At 42.0% G+C, this 15,871-nt stretch overlaps 1 protein-coding gene across 3 annotated transcripts in view; it reads left to right on the top strand.

The window, feature by feature from the left end:
- OSBPL5 (oxysterol binding protein like 5) overlaps positions 1 to 15,871 on the top strand; it is a 176,504-nt gene that overhangs the window by 21,932 nt on the left and 138,701 nt on the right. The window contains exon 1 of one of the 3 annotated variants that reach the window (XM_018076111.2): positions 15,196 to 15,561. The exons of the other annotated variants lie outside the window; for them this stretch is intronic. The gene's annotated coding sequence lies outside the window, so the exon portion shown is untranslated. Of the gene's footprint in view, positions 1 to 15,195; positions 15,562 to 15,871 lie in introns of those variants that run through there. 3 annotated transcript variants of the gene reach the window in all.

The raw sequence follows: 15,871 nt of genomic DNA, 5'->3' as shown, positions 1-15,871 counted from the left end.
CGAGAAGAGAAATGCAGAGAATTGTTTCCTTTATTTTCAACTTTGTGGCAATGTACTTAGCAGCTCAACACTGAGGCAAAGAAGTCAGCCTTTGGCTGCTGTGGAGAAGAAATTAATGGATCCGATAGCACAGCAATTCTTTGGTCCTCTTTTCTTTTTAAGCTATGCATGATGCATGGGTTACATTAGTATCCCTGCAACGAGAAGGACATGGATCATTAATGCACCAGTCCAGAGGAGACTTTGAGTGAATTCTTTATGCTTTCATTACGAATCACATTGTTTACCTTGCACACTGCCAACCTTCCCTGTAGCTCTTGTCTGTGCAGCACTCCCCATTTACAATAAGTAAATTCTTCAGGCTCCAATGTCACGTTAGATACACCTCCTCTGCAAGGAAACCCTACCTCTTCAGGAAAATGTGCACTGATTAAAGCTGTCAGCACCCAGAAAGAGTTATACAGAGGAGCTTAACTTGGCACGTTAGAGCAGGTCACACTAATGTAATTGCTAGTGCTGACCCTCTGCCTTTGGGCGTGGAGCACAGTGTCTATGTCACCACTGCAGTACTGGAGAGGATGCCCTTCTCCTGGCTTACCTTTTGTTCAGTTCAGACAAAAGTGTGTTGTGTGTCAGACTTGAAAAACATCTCAGACTTTAAACCATTTTTTTCACTCACTGTGTATTCTCTTTGCAAAACAGTAGCTGCACGAGACACAAAGAACTGTTGCTCAAGATGCCTGATTTGACAGTAAAAAGTTATAGATTAATAAATAGGCCAGGGGCAGGCAGGATAAAAATACCAAAAAGTACCAGATGGATCATTGGCGGAGCACAGTGTGATCAAGGGTACATTTATTTGTGACAGACTATGCACACAGGATAATCAGATGTTTCTACTTGTCTGAGTGGCAGTAAATTTGTGCAGTATTACTGAAGTCTGGGGTTGTACACACACAAGTCCTGAAGATCAGACCTCTTTGCTAAGTGTGCTCTCTTTCTCGGCTAAGCTCCAGCCTATTTAGTGAGTTGATACCCCACTAGCAAAGCCTGTCTGTCTTCCCAGCACATTCCCCTGAAAGTGAATAAAGAGGTGTTTTCCCTCTGCAATTGAGAGAACCTCCCCATGTGCCCCTGTCCCTTGTGACTGGAGTTGCATGGGAGTAGGAGGCAAGCCCTCTACAGTACTGCCACAGTGAAATGAAAGTGTCGTGCGCTGCAGTCAAACCACAGCTGCATTTAAAACTTGCCCTCAAGAAAAGATGAGGTCACTCTCACTAAGAATAAAACATTTTAATATAAACTTCCACCTTCATCTTTACTGCTTTTACAGGGAGGATCCAGCTGTTCAAGTGTGACTTTCTTCCCCTCTGTTAGCAATTTCAGGAAATCAAAATATGTGTTGGGAGAAGTGAAAGCTTACAGATTTGTGACCATCTGGGACTCATCTCCTGCCCAGTCTCTAGAGAGATCATGCTTTTCAGGGCCCTATGTACAGGCAGCCGTATTTGAGTAGCATTTCTTGTAGGCTGACCATTTCTTGAGAACCAGATTCCAAATGTCTCACGTAACTCCTACACATAGGTAAAAACAGCTGCAGAAAAACTAAGATTGACTTGGTCTATTTTTGCCCCAGAAGGTGTCACTGAAGAGCCAGGAAAGGTGAGAGTTTAGTAATAGTCTTAACTGGGGTCTTAACTGCAGCCTCGAGAGGTGGAGCCTGGAGAAGGTTAGAAGCAATTTGGAGTCAAGAGATTCCTGTGGCTACTGGGGAATGAAGATCTGGAGAATTTTGCATCAGAGAATGAATACCCTGAAACTCGCAATGCTGTGTTATTCCTCAGCTAAGTCATGTTATGGTCTGTAGCAAAACTAAGTGATTCTTGGGAGGTGGTGGAAAGGGGTTCATGAGTTTGGAGGTGCTTTTTTATAACATACCTTTAAAGGAATGCACTTATGTTATTGCTCTTTGCTTCACAGCTGTTGTGTCAACATTACATTGTAAAGCACAACTGTCATGCTTTTTTGTATAGTCTAGGTCTTTAGGCCCTTTCTTACGGACAGGAGGAAAAGCTGAGATTTTCTGTCCAATTGCTTTGCTATGATTTATTACACATTATTGATAGATACAGAACTAGCACAGATTTGGCAGTGACGTAAGAGGCCACAAGGAGTTTGCAATGTGAATTCAGCAAAAACCAACTAGTTATACACATCAGGCTGCTGTCCTCTCCCTTTGGAAAAGGTGGTTTGATTTACTGTTTTAAGTCTTTCCTCTGATGTCGGGAATCTTACGACACTTGATCTGATACATAAAGCAGAGACATTTAAGATACCTGCCTCCATGATGGGCACTGGGAAGAAATTCCTCAGTAATGTGGCTGGAGTAGAAAACCCCTTCAACCAGATATTAAATACTCTGCTCTTAGCCAGTCTCTTAACTACTGAAAACCAGGCTATGATTTGATGTGGGGGTAAGATTATCCTACACCAGCCTACTGTGGGTTGTTGGTTCCTTCCCCAGAAACATCTGCTACTGTCTGAGGCAGGATAATGGACTAGATTATTGCATCCATGTTCTCATTCCTGGGCTTTAAAAAAAATAATTGGAGGGTCTTAAAAAAAAAAAAAAGAGTGGTTTAGTTGATAAGTCAATCTATATAGCTGGCACATTTTTAGCCAGTTCTCTGGTCTTTGGGGTATTGATATTGCACATCCTTTCCTCCAGTTTCCAATAGCATGACCTCAGCTGAGTTGGTTTATCTTACCTATAGTTTAATAAAGCACAGCTTTTTGACATATTGTAACTCTCTGAGGTAAAGAACAAAGAAGAGAAACTAAATTTTCCCTGACAGAGCTATATCAAGTTCACTGCTCCAATGGACTTCCAAGGTTTGAAGGAATATAAAAAAAATTTTCCCAAATTCTCTAAAAAGTGTGTTCTTTTTCATAAAAGCCACTCAAAGTTTCACTTAAGTGAAAATTCAAATGTTTTTCCTAACCTTCTCAGCACCAGGTGAACCATACAGGCTGCAGGTACTTTTAATGGCAGAAATATCATAAACTCATAGGAAAGTGTAAGAAAAAACATGACTTTGTTTCAGTAAAAAGAAAATAGAATGGAAAGCCCCACATTTTTAATGACATAATGGAGTCTACACAGTGACATTCTGCTAAAAAGTAAGGTGTTCACATTGAGGCAGTCCAGCAAAGGAGACTTGCAGGTCTCAGTGCTGGAATTTTGCCATTTAATCTTTTCTCTGGCAGATTAGCACAGAGATAACACAACCTCTGTGCATTGTTATCCACAGAAATAAAACCTATAAGAATTTGTTCAGCCGTACTCTCCACTTTATTTATCCATTTTTTATTTCAGCTCCTAATCTGCTAAGGATTTCAGCCTTTGGCTCAGGGTTATCAGAATGGCATTGTGAGTGGATAACATCTGTTTCAGCTTTCATCCATCTAGAGCACAAGCATTAATCACTAGAAATGGAGTGTGAAATGGAAAGAAAAGTTAAATGCACATTTGATTCTGAATGCTCTCAGAGAAAATGTCTTTCAGGATCTGACCAGAGGGATCCCTCCTGACCAGAGGGAGAGCTTTCCTGAGCTATAGCTGGAGTTGCCAGTGCATGTATGAAAAGCTGGTCATATTATCTGATAGAAATTCTGCTTCTTTCAGTTTGTTTTAAAGACACAATAAAACCCTGTCCTGTCTCTTCTAAAAGAAACAGTAAAAACAACTAACCCCAAAAGAGTGCATCTGTTTAGCTCAGTTTGGTTGTGGTTATCCGAGTGTGGAGATAAATAAAGCTTCTCTTTCCAGGCTTTCTGTGCCCCAATTTGTACCTTTAGCCCTGAGCTGCTTCAGCCTCATGCTGCAAATGGGACGCTTTACTGGAATGATGAGGAATAGGTAGAGAGGACTAGGAACAATCCTGGACCATGACACAATGAGCTGACTTAATAGGCCTTTTCTGTCCAAATTTTCTAGATTTTTGTAAATGTGGTAGGGAACGGTGTTGATTTTTTTACTTGTCTGGCACGTGTCATGGTGGCTGGACTCTTAATTTTTAAGTGACTTTAAGAACAATCACCAGTCCTGCCTGCATGGGAGCAATTAGGCATGAGATACTGAGAGACTGCTTAATTTTCTCTCCAAATTCACTTGCAGGTAGAATATTTAAATCTCTTCAGTGAACTTCATCTGTCTCTAGTTGCTCTTCCACCACACTTTCTCCTTTTGTCTGGTAAAGATTTGCTTTCTTAGCTAGAATTATGAGTTTCCAGAAGCAGCACTGTTGGAAGGAATGCATAATCAGGAAATCTGTGTTCATGTGATGGCAGTCAAACAGCTACTGCAAAGAGCTGTCCTGTTTCTTCTAGGAGGTTTTTTTAATCTTTACTACTCTAAGCAAATTTTCACAGCGTTAACACCCACACTTTGGGTGGTTAATTGGGCTTGTGGCTAACTGTGTGTACTTCTCTAGCAGTTGCACAATGGGCTGGATTTGCTCCATTTTGTGAGGATTTGTGTGCAGGCACCCTTTCTGCATTGGAGAACGTGTTGGTTGTTCTGGTGGCTCTGGCAAGCTGGAGATGGAAGATGTCTATATTCAGACCTAGCTCATGGTATGTGTTTTGTATGTATGCCCTTCTGCAGAGGTGATTTCCAGCTTCGCTTCTCACATCACTCCATGCTCAAAAAGCTGGCAGGAATTTCTGAACTCCTCAGAGAAGGCTTCTCACAGAATTCCTCCAAAACCATGGAATATAATTCATCCACAGCCATCAATACTACCTCCTTCTGTCAATTTGAAATTCTTTTTCGTCAACAGACAATTGACCGAGATTGTCAAGGCAGAATTCTGTGCAGTGCAATGAATTCAGCAGATGACCTGTCTCTGTTTCCTTTATCATTCTTCCCCTTTGTTATACTTTGAGACAAACTGCAGTCAGCATTTTAAGAAGAAGTTCCTGAGGAAAGCCACTGTAGATTATTTAAAACACCCCAACAACTCTTGCCCACCCATCAGGTCAGTGCTATAGCTCTGGAAGGACTCTGAAAGAGTTCTGTTCCCAGAGCCTAAAAACAGTGTCTTTCTGGAAACAAGAGAGAAACCTGCTAACAAGAGTATTATTTCTCTAGCATTTCAAAACTGAGCCCATATCTAACCTTTTCCTGAAAAATCACTTCATTTGGTGCCCCCCCAACCCCAACTTCCTTGCAGTTTAACAGTAGGTTGACTTAAATACATTCATTTTTATGCATAGCAGCAGCCAAGCTCTGTATTCTTCAAGCTTGGTATTCTGGGAAGTGTTTCTGCAGGCCCTTTGATTTCCTTGTGTGCTTCGTTAAGAAGTGAAATAGTTAATGTTTACAGGCATTACAGCTACAATATTTGCCTGCTGAGTTGGCATCTGTTCAAGTGAAGGCAAATATGCAACAGAGATCAGTTCAGTCTGTCTTCAAACTCAGGTTATCAACATGGGATAGTTATAATAGAAAGGGGAAGGGAGAGACTTCAAGCCTCTGTAATTAAACCAGCAGTAGATCCCAGAAGGACACTTTGTGTCTGAAATCAAGGCCTGTCTTTTTTACCATATATTGCAGCATATTCTTTAAGCTATTCTCACAAGATCCAGTCTTCAACTAAAATCAGAATGTCCACCCTGGTCTAACATGAATCATCTCATTAGACCAGTATAACCAGGAAAAAAACAACTGCATAGATGAGCTCACAGGTATCTATTTATATTCACTTTGTGTTTAGAAAGATCCTTTCCTATTTTAACAGAACAGAATTTACTTTTACAAGTGACCTGTGAGTCTGCCAAGGAACTGCCAGATATCAAATCCTTTATGTTTTGTAGAGCTGATAGCATTTACCTGTGCTTTGAGTAAGAACTGAGAGTCTGCCAGCTCCCCAGATAGTGTTCTCCTACCTTTCCATCTCCAGCCTCCCTCCACCAAGAAAGCTTTTCTTTCTGTTAGAAAAAAAAACCAAACTAGAGATGAGAGGGGAAGAGAAATCATTGCCAGTTCTTGACCTTATGCTTTTAGGGTTACATTATTTAGGGTGTATCTTACTCGTTTCTTACAAAAAAAGGCATAGAAAGACATTTATTAGGTGGTTTTATTCTGCACAGGCAACAGCCTAAACACATAATAGAAGCACCATCTCTGACTGATTTGTCTCTTCTATAAAAGTAACTTTTCTTCTTTGAAGGTCATTTTAGTTTTAAAATATCTTCCATTCTGTAAACTGGTACTTCTAGAAATTTCTTGAGTCTTTTTAAGGGAAAATCTAATGAATCCACAGTAAAGCAATAGAGAAGAACAAGTCAGTGACTGTGTTTTTCTGTACAAGTTCTAAAGTGCAATGCTGAACTGAAATGAAATATTGTTATTTATATCACAATAGGAGTAATTGCAGTTCTAGACATGGTAGGTAAGACATGTACTGACGTCAGGAGTATAAAATGTAAGTAAACAAAGTCTATGAGAAAGATTCCATTTTGCAGATGAAGAATTGTGAAGGAGTAAAAGCTTTGCAAAGAGACATTCAGTATCAGAGGCCAGAACCAGGACCTGGTCTGATAAGGATGTTATTTTCCTCACCAGACCCTCCTTTCTTTCCTTTGGGCTCTGTTTTTTGTACCAGCTCACAGAACAGACTTCTTGAAACTACTTAGTATTCATCACAGATGATAGCCTTGCAATTTTGTGAAAAGTAACATCTGTTCAAGGAGAAACTGTGTGTACATGTATAAGCAGGTTTCCAAGACATGTATTTCAGAGAAGAAGAGAAAACAATTTTGCTCAAATATCCCTAAAATTTACCTGCCTGCTCAACATAATCCAGTGACTCAACCTCAGTGCAATCTTCTCAGGTAAAGAAAAGAACACATAATGATGTCCAGACCCCCAGCTGACAGCAAATGGTATTGCTCCATTGCAGATATACTCCATTATGGTTTTGCTGCCTGATAAAAAGAATTTCCTGTCACTGGCAAATGGAATTTTTCAAAACCAATCTATATGCTGGACTTCTCTCTGGCTTTAAGCAGCAGAGCTTTGTATCCGTGTCACTGCTGAAACAGGTACTTTACGAGCTTTCTGAGTCCAGAACTACTGAGTTTTATCTAGTTTCACTGGAGAGTCTGACAGACCTGTGAGGAGCACAAAGTTTTGCTACAGAAGCCCAAGCTGCCTGAGATGCTTGGCACAACTCTGATGAAAATAGGTTGAATTTTAAGGTTTTAGTATGACCCTACACCCAGGAAGCTTCACTTGGATTCTGCTCTGCTTAAAAAAACTCTTTTCCCAAGGGTTAGTTAGGGTACTTTTGAAAAGTACTACAAAATTAGCTCAAATGCAATTATTTGTCTATCCTTGAGGCCAGTTAAAGAGAATATTTTTTTCTACTTTTTATTCTACTCTCTCCTTTGTAGCCAATGGGAAGCAGGACAACGATTAATTGCATGTCACAGTCTCTTGTTCTGGGTAGCAAGAGATCATGGATGGTCTTGAACTCTGGTTTATTTCCTATATACCTGATCAACATTACTCCTCTAACTGTAAAAATATAAATAATAACACTTTAAACTAATACATTCAATATATTTGTGTATTTACGACAATATCTCGGTCAATGTAACCAAAGGCAGCATTTGTTGTTCAAACCTATGGTATGTTTTTCATTGATTGCTTTTTTAAAAGACACCTGTTCTTAGAAGCTGGTCTTACGTTTAATCCCTGTATCTTTATCATGAGAGTTTAAAGTGAACGGCTGCTGCATTTAAACATAGTTCATCTTCACAATAGGAGCATGCAACCACCACATGACAATATCTGATTGAAGAAAGGAGCCTTTGGCCTCATTGCAAGGCTTGTACCCAGTGGAGGCCTGGGTGGAACACGGGGCTATGGTGCTCCAGCCGTGGGATCTGCTTCCAGCGGTGTCCCGTGTGGGTTAGCTGCTCCACTTGTTGCACAGCTGTTTTCCCCTGGGTGTGAAGAAGGGACAAGTAGCCTGACCCTCATGGTCAGGTAGTAACTGAGGGAGTGTAGAATAGAAGAGCTAAGCAATATGCTCCAGGGCTCGTGTATATAACTCCTGCTCCAGGGCAGGAGTTATTACCAGTCAGTAGACAAGGTGAAATATTATCCTAAAATCCATGTCTTTGCATTCACTGGTATTTTTTTTTAACTTTTTTACAGTCAGCAGCCTGCTTGTATCTCAGATATTGCTTTTTTTTTTTTTTTCAGACAGATCAGCAAGGTGGTTTTGAGGTAGATCTCTAGATTGTCTTTATTTACTGCTCCTTGATTCATAGCCAGAGCAGTCTCAGAGCGCATGCACCTGGATCCCTTTCAGTGAATCAGCATGGAAAGATGTACTCTAGGAGCATGCCTAATTTGCTGTAGCTGTTGATGGATGCTGACTTGATGGGACCAGGCTAAAGCTAGTGCAAAGGCAGCTCTCTGAAATGCAAATAGTGTGGATGTTGCATCCTAGCTATCAATTTCTTTGCCTGACAGATGTGCTCCTGCTTGCTAATGTAACATAGTATGAGAAAGTCACACACCACAGCAGGCCTGATTTCACTCTATGAAGGCATCAGGAGACAGTAAATGGCAGTGGAACAGTAAAGTTCATCAGGGCTAAAAATAACTTTATTTGCAAAATGATGGAGCAAATATCTATAGTTCTCTGTGGCCACTGCCAGGTCACCCATGTGGACATCATACTTCCCAAGTTATCCCACTATTTCAAGACCCCAACAGTAGCTAAATCCAGCCATCCTCTGTGAGAGTGCCTTGTGTTTGGACTTCAATAGTACAGATCTAATCAGTGACTCTGAGATCAAATCAGGTCCTTTGTGGCATAAAAGGGATGGACAATTTGCTCTGGAACAAACTTTTGTCTGTTGTCCTTTTGGGCTGTTAGTCAGAGCATGGTCTTTGATAGTGTTAGATCTGTTCTGGGGAAACAGATTTCTCTTTCAGGCTTCAGTCTTTTGTGTTTTGCTTCTATAACTGTAATTTGTGACAGGAACATTGGACAGGTCTCCCTGTGTGAAGCAAAAGGAGGACAAAAATACTGGTATCCTTCTGTGCAGACAAACCAATAAGGCAGCTGCCTTCAGCAGTAGCAAAAAGTATTATTGCACTTTCTCTTCCTGATCTTCCTTCAAGCTCCTGTGGGAGTTCATGGGAGGCATCAGCAATAACAAAGAAACCTTAAAATGAATTGCAACAGCCAAGGAGACTTTTTTGCTTGATCACAAAGGGAGACAGATGATGGATTTCAGAGAGAAGAGCAAGAAAGAAGCTGTGAGAGGTTCCATAATTTATTAGAGATGAGCTGGATGCAAGAGTGAGTCATGAGTCAGGCAAAATAAAAAGGGTTAAGTATGAGAACAAACATATCCTGTAATGTTTGGAAGCAGCTGCAAGCTTGGGAATATGATACAGTGTTATGACAAAGCTACTAATAGAGCTGATTTGTGACTCTCTGGCCTGATTTTGAGATCAATAAGATACACTGGATGTCAGGAAAAAGATTCAGTCATCTGTAAGTCAAAATGCCCCTCTCTGGAGAGAATGGCATAGTGAACAAATTGGAATTAAACTGTGGTTTCTGTGTGTCTAGATCCAGATCTATCTATGGACAGAGTATCAGTCAGTCAATACATAACTAAATATGTGTGGAGAGACTGGTACTGGCTTATATGAATATCTGTGTGTCTACATTTATGAGTCTGATAGTAAAATCTTTTAAAGAGATACATGTGTTTATATTTCTTCTCACTGTAACATTTCCTGTATGACAATAGAACTTAGTCCAGACAGATTAAACTTGTCAGCATCTGTTCCAAAGTTTATTTGGGGCAGGAAGAAATCCAAACTAAAAAAACCAAGTTTGACTTCATACAGACATTTCTGATTAGCTGTTGAGGAAATCTGTGATCATTCAGAAACATGTCAGCTGTCCATACCGATGCTGATGCTCCAGCCATGCAAAAAGTGCATTCACAAATATATTTGTATGGTCAGATTGGATGGGGCTCTGATCAACTCAATCTAGTTGAGGATGTCCCTGCTTATTGCAGGGGGTTGGTATGGATATGTTTACATATATGTGTGCGTTTTTGTTTTATCTTTCAAGGCTTTGGAACAGCTAGCTTGCTTTGCAATTAGCTTGAAATATGACCAAGAACAAGGGCTATTGAAATGCTTTTGAATACCAAATTGGTTTTGTGTCATGTCTTATCAAGGGTTTTGAAATCTAGCCCAGATTTCACTGGACAATTTGTCAGATCCTGGATATCTCGGCTGCTTTCCAGACTGCTGCTAGCTGCAGAAGGAACCTTGTTCACCAGATCAGCTCAGTGTGTTGGGCTATTCTCTGAGACTTGCAACTAGTTACTGGCCAGACCTGCAGGAGCAAATCAATGGCAGCCAAACTCTTTGCTCTATTTTTCACACCAAAGCCATAATAGCAGCATTCATCTTAATCTGCTATCTTAGCTTGGAGGAAAATAAAATAGGTTCATGGTGCTTTATGTGAATAGGCTTCAGCTGAACAGTAAGAAATTAGGATCATTTGACTCCTGCTGTGTGTGGAACAGTTTTACCTAATCTAGGACTCCTGAAGGTGAGACCCCTTGAGAGAGAAGTTCTTTAAAGCTGCCTTCAAAGCCTCTGCTACTGGAGACTCTAGTCTTGAACTAGATAGTTCAAGACCTCTTTTGCAGGATCATCAGAGCTGTGAGTGGCTCATGAGACTGTTGGAGTCTTAGCCTACTGGGTGAAATTGCTGGCCAGATAACCTCTTTGCTGTAACCCAAGCTCAAATGAGGACATGTGAAAATCTTCTGACCACAGTGTGCGGGTAAAGAAAGACTTTCAGATTATTTACTTATTCTACCTTCTGCAGTGCTGCTCCTAGCAGGGAGCATGGCACTATCATGGCCAACATCCATTACTCCTCACAGAAACATCTGCTAAGCTGAACTCGAGGCAGTCCATAGGGACTATTGCAGATAGAAAAGAACACAGCAGAAAAGGAGATGGAATACAGAGCAGCAGGATCCAAACAAGATCTTAGAATTGTGTTATCCCCCCATTTCAGCAGCAGACTGACAAGAAGAAGGATGGAAGCTGGCCTCTGATAATGCAGAGTGAATATATTAGCCAGGAGAAAAGTTCTTGCTGGCAAGACACTCAGGAAAAATTACCTCTTCTAACAGAGACCAACAAAACCCCAAACAACAAAAAAAACCCAGCCAGAAACATCATCTCAGCAGGGAACACTCTGACAGACTGGAGCTACCACAGTAAACAGAAGCACAATTTGCAATATCAAAACACAGTGGCATCCTGCTCCTTTTGATGCTTGCCCACTGCCAACTGCGAAGTCTTCATGCTGCTGCTTTTATGCTCTGCAATGTGACATCAAGCTCTTTACAAAGCAGACACTCCCTGTATCTGTTACTCACCGTGCAGCCTCCTGTGCAGAGACCCAGTTTTCAGCAGTCATCAGTCATGGAAAATTTTCCTCTATCTTTTGCCACAAGAGGACTCCAGTCTCCAGTGGTTCCCAGGGAGATGTTTGTGGGTTTTTTCAAACTTCCTCAGAGACCCGTTCCAGCAAACTAGCAATTAAGAACCTGGTTTAGCAGCAGCTCTGTTTTTCAAAATGTAAAATGAACAAACAAGTTTAGTGTGGACTTACTTTTTCAAAGCTCTAAACAGACAGACTACTCTTTGTTAACAAGAAGTTCCTGCTCTATCCAGCTACGGCATTAAATATTTTTGCTAAGGAACCTTGCACTGGAAAACGCTTATGGGTAAAAGTGATCTTTTTCTTATCATTAATTGTATACAGCTGTGTTGAAGCTTGTGGCTAATGATAAAGACCCATGTTTAATAATGTCTTTTTTAACATATTTTTTTAAGAGCTTCCTGCTTCTTGTCTCACTGTGTGCCGTGAGCTTAAGGGCAAGTATCTTACAATGCTAACAGCCATTCATATGATGTCTGATTAATGTGGTTATGGCTGCAGAGACATTGTAGTAATTACAATGATAGGAATATGATTGTTCCTCTCAATTTCCATTTTAATAGAGGCCAATAAATATGTCTTATGGCTTTTATGGTATTTAATAATCTTTCTAGTCATAAATGGGAGCTTATAGAACTATTCTGGATATGTTGGGAGATATAGGAAGGCATAAAATGCAAGTCTTCTGGACTCTGCAACATAAATATGTATTTACAATTCACATAAGTAGGGGCTGATCTCTGTTGGGGGAAAGAGGAGCTTAGCAGCTAGCAAAAGGTGAAGGATTTGAAAAGGAGGATGCAAGGGAAAGCGCTGCAACCATGTCCTAGGCAGGCTGATGATCCAAGAGAATCGAGTGATCTATCTGTTGCTGCAGCTCACCTCCCTGTCTGCCTTTACCACAGTTTTTAGACAGCACTGATACTGTGTGGTAGCACATCTCCAAGGGTTGTCATAAAAAGACATTAGATACTGCTTTTCACTGTCCTGATGATGTACTCCTGGACTTGCCTTACTGGATTGTAAGGACTGGAGTAACACAACTGAAACACTCCCCCAGCACTAGAATTACAGCTAATTGTGTTTTACTGTTTTTGTTACCCTTGCTTATGATAGAGTTCACACTAATTTACAAGCCCTCTTAGGACAGAGTTATATTGCTGTGGTGGGAAAGTTAAGTGTTGCAAACACTGGCCAGTGCCCAAAGAAAATATCACAGCTGCAGACCCTCTAAAAGGAAGGCTGGTTTCTTGCAAAGGAGAACTAAAGCCAGAAGAGTTCTCAGCTCTAACTATCTGGTACATATATCAGAGAGCTTTTGTCAAAGGGAGATGTGATATCTTGTGGACACTGATGAATTAGCTTTAAGCTGGGGAGCTCAGGTGGTCTTAGGACATAAGATGGTGCACACAGCAAGGCTCACCCCAAGTGCAGGGCTGGGTCATGAGCTCTGTACTGCACATCCACCCGCTTAGGTGTTTATGGGCAGAGCAGGTATATTTGCATGAGCAGCACATAATGGGCAGACAGCACATAACCAGCAGAACCCCAGCAGATGTCTCTTCTGAATGGCTGTTAACAGAACAGACACTAGAGGGCTGTGGAAAATAGTCTTTAAAAATATTAGTGTTTGCATGGTTTAGTTTCCAGGGAGAATGAGTCCAGGTCCTGTCTTTGACACACACAGAAGGAAGTGATGAATGTTACTCTTCTTGTCTAACCCAGACTCAGAAGACCCATCTGATGCAAGGTCTGAAGACACATCAAATTCAATTTCAGGGCTCCCTGGACCACTTCAGAAATGCCATGGCTGCATGATGCAAAGCATCAGTATGATGTAAATTTTTCTCTGATGGTCCAGTTTACTTACAAAATATTGACAGTTTAACTGTCAAGCATTGTGTATCCACTTCACCAATGTCACATGCACTGTCCTAGAGCACATAAGAAAACATAAAGTATTATTCTTTATCACCGTCTGTAACTGTTTTAACAGGAATATTTTTGGATGCTCAGTTTTTAAACAAATGAGCTCTGTGTGGCAATGTGGCAGTCAACAGATGAAGTACTAGTAATCATGGAATGATTAGAAAGTGGTAAGATAAGAAATTGATAAAAAAAAAAATTAAGTGGAAAACTTTAGACAAAACATTTTTAAAAGGGTTTTAAAAGTGTTTAAACTAGGAATACGTGGGAAGTGAACTCTGAGTCCCACTGTGATTTGGGTAGGGATGCTAGAAACCGTAGATCTCTGTACCAAAGTAGCCAAGGAGCCACTTCAGTTGCCATGGTGGGACAAAGCCAATCCGGATGCAGACAGTCCGACCAATGTCAAGTCTATAGTTTAATGATAAAGTCATTTTTACCAGACAAGGTGCTGGCAAACAACCTGGCTGCATTTGAGTGAGCCAACTCTAAAGGCAGAAGGGTGAAGGGAGCAGAGGACACAGAAAGGACCCCACTGTGGCCTCCAGGACAGGAGGCAGCAGGGAAAGGGAGAAGGCAGTATGAGGCAGGGTAAGCTGCTTCAGTCTCTAATACTGTGGCTTTGCCTGGCAGTGCCCTGAGCCAGGGTGATGAGAGGCCTTGGCTCATGATCATTCTGGCATCTCCTTGCAGCATCCTGCCCCACTGCACAGTACAGGCTTGCCCTTAGGGTAAAAATTTGGTGAGGATTAAGTCAAAATCCCAACCAACTTGAAGGCAGCTGGAATCATGACAAGTCTCCACAAGTGCAGAGGATGGCAGAAATCACTACAAATGCAGGTAAATTTAAAATCACCTTCTCTATGCAAATGATTCAGCAGCTTATTTAAGGGGTGGAGAAGGGCTATGGTGATTCTTGAATAGCAGAGACAGTTTAGGCTGTGTGAGCCATTCATAGTTTAGTTTATGGTCTGTTTATAGTCCAGCTTTGTACTAAAACTTCTAGGAAAGACTAAAAATAGATGGTGACTTTTCCCTCCACTACCATGCTCTACTCCTAGCTAGGTGTGGTGCATACTGCTCTATGTCCCACCAAGCTCAACAGGAGAAAATCAACTACCTCTACAGGCATTGGGTGCATGGATATCAGTGATGCAGGGTGAAGCACTGTAGTCCATGGATGGGCTGTAGTTCGCTGGAGGCAGTGAGTGAGAGAAATTGTGCCCTGGTCCAAGTTGAGCTTGCAGCTTTGGATGAATTCAGGATTCTTCATTAAGATCTGGTAGACCTTTTCAATTAATGAGTAGTATTGGAAGCTGGCTTCCTGGGTATTATGAGGAACATCAGATCTAGTCGGTCTTTGTCTTGGTTTTGAGGCTGCACACACTAAAGAGAAAAAGGATCTGGCTTTTTCTTGAAGGGTGGGGTAACAGAGCGCTTCAGGCACATGGTTTAATGCTTCTGGTTTCAGAAGCATGAGTCTGAGCTTCATGCTGTATTTTGCACTAAAGGTTCAGCTGTACATGGGTGATTCAGACTTCAGTGATGAACGTCAGACTCATGCTAGTCACATTATCCCCTCATGTGATTTTGGTTTCAGAAAGTTTGGGTGCCTTTAACTCTGCTACTCCTTTTCCCACGGCGATGGAGGAGGTATGAAGTCCTGCTTGGCTTCCTTTTCTTGGTTCACCGGCAGAGTGGAGGCGAGAGGAAGCAGCAGTAAAATCCGTGTGGCTGGGTCGTTTTCTGCCGTGATGTTTTACCAGATATTGTACTGCCTGTAAAGTCATGCCTCCCCCGAGGGACAGGCAGGCTACGGCCAGGGATGCGATGATTGGACTGTCCTCCTCGTCTGGAGGAGCTTAGGGGTCCGTGCTTGCCATGGGATTGATTTTTCGCTCTGGATGCACAGGCAAAGCTGGGAGCGTGCCCAGCTGCGTGTCAGGGCTGCATATTGCATGGGCGCCTTTGAGCCACGGCGTCGGCGGAGGCGTGTGGCTGGATGCTGAGACAAAGTGCTCCTGCAGCTGGAGAGCTTTCGGCGTGGTGATTCCCCCAGGTTGGCTTTTCTCCATTACCTTGCGCGTGGCGTCAGTAAACCCCAGGGTCGGCTTGCTACTTGCTGGCCAGGGGGTCCCCGATTCTTGTTTAGGGGGTTGGTGCTTTTGCCTTATTTACTCTGCCTTGGCTTCAGCCTCTCCCTGCTTTGAGGAGAAGAAAGGAACAAACCGCGGGAGGGGAAACAACGACCCGAAGGGAGCCTAGCTCCGGCCAGGGCGCTCCCCGGGGGCGCTCCCGCAGGGAGCCGAGCACCGCGCCCGCTCCGCGCCGATCCCGCCCGGATTTTGCACGTTTCCTTTCCTTTCTTT

This window comes from Manacus vitellinus, unplaced genomic scaffold (genome assembly GCF_001715985.3).
Source record: "Manacus vitellinus isolate BGI_N305 unplaced genomic scaffold, ASM171598v3 scaffold_30_pilon, whole genome shotgun sequence".
Taxonomy (NCBI): Eukaryota; Metazoa; Chordata; class Aves; order Passeriformes; family Pipridae; genus Manacus; species Manacus vitellinus.
The sequence above is the reverse complement of the archived record's forward strand: the minus strand, read 5'-3'. Positions and strand labels throughout refer to the sequence as shown.